Genomic DNA, 6000 nt, shown 5'->3' with positions numbered 1-6000 from the left:
TTAATATGTAGTGAAGAAAAATGCAGATGTATTATTATTATAACACTAGAAGCCCGGAGCACGAAAATTCATGCACTCTTGGGGGGGGAGGCCCTCAGCCCAGCCTGCGCCCTCTCTTAGTCCAGGACCCCATGGGGGATGTCCACCTGGGGATTGGGCCTAAGCTGGCAGTCAGACATCCCTCTGGCAGCCTGGGAACCCTTGGGGAATGTCCAACTGACGGCTTAGGCGGGGAGCAGGCATAAGCCACAGTCAGACATCCTTAACACTGCCAAGGAGGCAAGAGAGGCTCCTGCCACTGCCACTGCACTTGCAGCTGTCAGCCTGGATTGTGGCTGTGCGGACCGCCCCCTGTGGGAGCGCACTGACCACCAGGGAGCAGCTCCTCCGTTGAGCATCAGCCCCCTGGTGCACAGTGTGCATCATAGCGACCAGTCATCCCCATACCGTCATTAGGGTAAATTTGCCTATTACCCTTTTATTATACAGGATAGCAACATCTCTCTCTTGTAATAAATTTCTCGCCTCTACTACTCTACCCTGTATAATAAAAGGGTAATACGCAAATCAATTGAATGGCGGAAGGACCAGTAACTATGATGCACACTGACCACCAAGGGGCAGATGCACAATGCAGGAGCTGCCCCCTGGTGGTCAGTGTACTCCCACAGGGGGAGTCCCACTGAGCCACAAGCCGGCTGACAGCTGGTGAGTGCAGCAGCGGTGGCAGCACTAAGGATGCTCGACTGTGGCTTAGGTCCGCTCCCTGTCCCTTCCCATGGGAAGAGGGCCTAAGCTGTCAGTCGGACATCCCCCAAAGGCTCCTGGACTGCTAAAGGGCGCAGGCCCAGATGAAGAGACCCCCACCCTCCCGAGTGCACGAATGTTGTGCACCGGGCTTCTAGTTTCTTCCATAATTGTCCCTGGCACTTATCCATTTCTTGTCTCCTTGCCTATTTCAGGTCCTTGTCACCTGATGCCTGGATAAAATAACTTCTCCTTTACATTCTCTGACCTCAGTCTTGTACTCCTCCAAATCATCCTGCATACCTTTGGCAGATTAATTTTCTTAAAACACTCTTTGCCAGACTTTTGGCCAAAAGCAATCAAATAAGTCAATATAAAATAACATTTTCATTATTTAACTTTCCAAAAACCTCTCATGCAATTTAATTGCCATGAGGATTATTTCCCAAACCTTTTGGTTAATATTCAAAATGTTTAATAGTTGGCTTCAATTTGCTTAAACATCTTGCAATATAGTGGGAAGAACAAAATTATGAATAAGAACACTGAAATTCTAGTATTGATTATGTTCCCCTCTAGCTTTGTGACCTTAGTCAAATTATATAAACCCTCTGTAAATAAATATCCATGCACACAATAAGGAAATAAGTGATATTTACCTTGTTGAGCACAATGTATGGAAGAGGAAAAGTAAAAGATTTGAAGTCAGTGGATTCGAGTTGAGATTCTAAATATATAATCAGCATTATTTACAATCCATGACTGTCATCAGTTACCCAACCTCTGTAATTTTATGTTCTTCATCTCTAAAATGGGCTATAAAAATTCCCATCTCAGAAAATTTCTATAAGTATTAACTACAGCAATAGCTGGGAATAGATCTTTCTAAGTATTAAAATGTGTTTCAATTGTTAGTTACTATTTTGTATGATAAACACACTCTGAACATAAATCAGTGAGCAAAAGTGAAAAAAAAAAAAGGTTATTTTACCTGTCTGAATTTAAGAATTCCAAAAGTACATCCTTGGTCAAAAATATAAGTGCAAGTAGTTATTTTGAATTTAATCCCAGGAGACATTGCTAGGGAATAAGGAATTAAAAGAAAAAAAGAAGATTAAAGGGGGAAAAAAGGTTCACTTTTAAATAAGTGACTACTATTGACAACTGGGTCTTAATCTTGTTGTGGAAGCCTGGGAAATGATGTAGGACACATTTTTTACTAGTTTCCCATCAGATGTATTAGGAGGCTTTATAAAATATATACCAATTCCTTTACTCATTAGTTGAAGGCTGCTTGCTACTCTGGAGTATTAATTCTCTGGCACTTCCTGCCCATATTGCACACTAGTTTAACAAATTTGGAAAGGCAAAAAATATCCTCAAGCAAACAGATGAAGTTTTGACAGTCCCATCAGCACATTCTCAAATGGTAATAAAAAGTCCCCCCCCTAATTCTCATAGCCTAATGTGTATGTAAGCTTATAAGGCAAAAGACATTTTGCAAATGCAATTTATTTATGAAGATTAAAATAGATTATTCTGGATTATCTATTTGGGTCCAATATTATCACATGAACCCTATCAAAGCATCGAATGTTTTCAGGCTGGGGCCAAGATGGGAGGTCAGAGAGATTCAAGTGTGAAAACTCAATCCACCATGATACTTATAAAGATGAATGGAACCATAAACCAAGAAATGCATGAGATATTAAGGAGATCAGAGAGGCTCCTAGACAACAGTTAGCAAGGACCCAGCCCTACAACAGGAGCTGGATTCTGCCAGCACGCTAAAAACGCTGCGAAGGAGATTCTCTCCCAGAGCATCCAGGTGAGACCTCAGACAGCCAATGCTTTGATTTTGGCCTTGGAAGACATGAAACAGAGAAATCAGTTGTGCACACCTGGATTTATTGGTAAGCAGTGAGATAATTTGTGTTATTTTAAGATGCTAAATGTGTGACAATCTGCTTTGGACGCAATAGAAAACTAATGCAGTAAGTCACTCAATTAAAATCAGCTATCTGTCTTAAATTTTTCATCCTACTTATACTTCCTTTCTTTCCAACATTCAGAGCCTGTTCAGAGATGCTCTTAAATTCCATTGTTGAAATTATTCCTTTCTTCACTCAAACTGCATTTACAATAAGAGCTACACAATTTAGAATTTGATCATGTTCTCTACTGAATATTTCTCAGCTTCTGTATTGAAAAGTTGTCTTCTCAGTAAGATTATGCATTCCTCCTGAGCATGGACACCCTCAATATATTAGACATTCTCTTTTATATACCTCAGAAAGATACAAAAGCATAAATCTTGAGAAAGACTTAATAAAATACTCATCAAGTCACTACTAGGATACTGGTACTGATGTAAATCCACAATTCACTTGTTATCATTTTTACCCCTATGGTCATAAAAAATAGCCTCAAAGACAAATACCATATGATTTCACTTATATATGAAATGTAAAAGACAAAATAAATTAATAAACAAAACAGAAACAGACTCATAGATACAAGAGTACATTTTAATGATTGCCAGATGTGAGGAGCAAGGTTGAGGAAAGGGGTGAAAAGGGGGAATGAATTAAGATGCACAAATTGCCTGACAGGTGTGACTCAGTGGTTGAGAATCAACCCATGAACCAATAGTTCACCCATTCATATCCTGGTCAAGACACATATCCAGGTTGTGGGCTCAATCCCCAGTAGGGGTGGTGCAGGAGGCACCCTATCGATGTCTCTCTCTCATCAATGTTTCTAGCCCCTCTCCCTTCCACTCTCTTTAAAATCAATCTAAAACATATAAAAATCCTCTATGAAGATGCACAAATTTCCAGTTATAAAAGTAGTTATAGGGATATAAAGTATGGCATAGGGGATATAGTCAATAATGTTGTAATAACTTTATATGGTGTCAGATGGATACTAGACTTAACAGGTTGATTATGTCATAAATTAAATAAATGTCTAATCACTATGCTGTATACTTAAAACTAATATGTCAAAATATAATTGAAAAATTTAAAAAAAATAAAATATTTTTTAAAAAAGAGTAGTCTCTACATGAAGAAACTTGAAATCACTCTCCTGAATCTTCCTCCCTTATACCATGACTTAGGTCTCATTTTGCTTTGTGATTTGCTAAAGGGAAACCAAGTTTTATTTAGTCAATCCTGACTAAGAACATTTTCTCTTCTTATAGTGTAGATTCACCAAGTTTCCCCCCACCCCCGCCTTTCCTGTTTACATGGGGGGTTTTTCTGTGTGTGTTTTTTTTTACACCCGGCATGATTTTTTTTTATACCACACCAAGAATAGTTGCCTTTGATTTCTATTTAAAAGCAAAGAATAATCCCCAAAACAGAGAAAGATTTTTTCTAATGTGCACATTTTAAGTCAAATGTTGGCTTAAAAAATGACTACTTGGAGCTATATGCTCTAGAAAGACGTCTGATTATAGTTCTTTAGCTTGCTGTTTATATTTGTGGATGTAAGCCATTGCTGTAATAAAGGAAGTAGCAGAGAAAAGAATGAATAAATAAAACGATGCAACTAATAATAATTTAAACAATGGAATACTTACAGCCTAATAATTGTTGAAAGTGTATATTGAAAGTATTGTTATAAAATATTTATTATTTACACTAAATGGCAAAAAAGATAATTTTTAACTTATAAATGAGTTTTTATTAGTTTGCATTTACCTAAGGGTTTTTATATATTAATAAAAAAAGCTGCAGTTAATTCTTTCAAAAGTTCTCTGAATTATAAATGAATGCTATAATTTTTTCTTTTTAATGTAATACTTTTCATTCCCTTACTTGCCATATGTTGTTATAATATATCAAACTATCTATCTATCTAAATTGATTTTAATACAATTACTTTCCTTGAAAATTCTTACAGATATAAAAGTAATACTACTTAAGGCAATTCTTTTTCATAAAAACATGAAAAGTAAATCAATTCTAAAATAAATACAGTGATTAAAATATTTCTGTCCTTAGCTACATTTATCCTGTGAGATATTTGTGATGTATCAACAAAGTATAGAAACCAATTATGTATGTTAAATTAGAACATGTGACAACTCTACAGACTTAACACTCACATGTATTTTTTATTTATAAAATGACTCATATATAATCTTCAAGATAATAGCAGTATTAGAAAATAATCTTTACAAGGTGAACTGAAAGATCATCCTAATAGGATCCTGTCCTCAAAGAGAGAGAGAGAGACAGACAGACAGACAGACAGACATTGGCAGTGCAATAATTGGTAAGGACATGTTCCTACCAATATGGTATTACATAAGTCTTTATATACTACCCACAGCAATAGCAATGATGAGCATTATCCTCCATGTCAGAGGTCATTACCCTGAAAGTCAGGACAGAAGTTCAGAACAAACTATGTATGCATTTGAGCCGCCACTAGAAGAATAATTTTGAGGTCTATAAATGTAGAAGTTCTTTCTCTGTCAATAACTGCCATGTAAGCCAAGTAAACCACAAGGCACATAATAGTGCTTGTTTCAACTTTCACAGACAGTTTCTAAAATTAAATTCATGTTCATATTTATGCCTTGGTTTTCTTTAAAATAGACATGAAAATCACACACACACACACACAAATAGAAAGAACACAAATTACTTTTTAAATTAAAAATAGAAATTGAGGCATTTGAAATGTGTCAATAACAATCCCATAATTTACAAATAGATTGGCAATATATATTTCCCTTAGATCTTTTTTTTATAGAACAAGCCTTTCCCAGTAATGTTAAATGATGCTTAGAAAGTAATAATTTGTTTTAAAAAATAGCATCTGATAACTTCCAGCAGAATTGAGAAAACAGAAAAAGAAACAAGACACATAATACAATACTTGGTTTAGACATATCAAACCTCTTTATCCATCTAAAAGGAGAAAATTTACTTTATACAGGGACACAGGAACTTAACTGAAAGAAGCAATTGATCACTCACTGTGATGCATGGCATGGCATAAAGCAAACATGCTGGCAGGGAAATAGATTAGGAGGACAGTTTGTCCATCTTTACTTTCTATCAGAAAAATCTTATAGTTGTCGTTTTTTCCAGTATGGCTGCTGCATTTTCAAGTACCCTCTTTGGTATCAGAACTTTATATGTAATAGGATAAAGAATAGAGCATTAAGGTAATATCTGGTATAAAATGAATCTTGGTTTGGCACAGAAGTAGAGGTAAGGTAATAACAATAAAATA

Source organism: Myotis nattereri (assembly GCF_964212035.1).
Source record: "Myotis nattereri genome assembly, chromosome: 17".
NCBI lineage: Eukaryota > Metazoa > Chordata > Mammalia > Chiroptera > Vespertilionidae > Myotis > Myotis nattereri.
The sequence above is the reverse complement of the archived record's forward strand: the minus strand, read 5'-3'. Positions refer to the sequence as shown.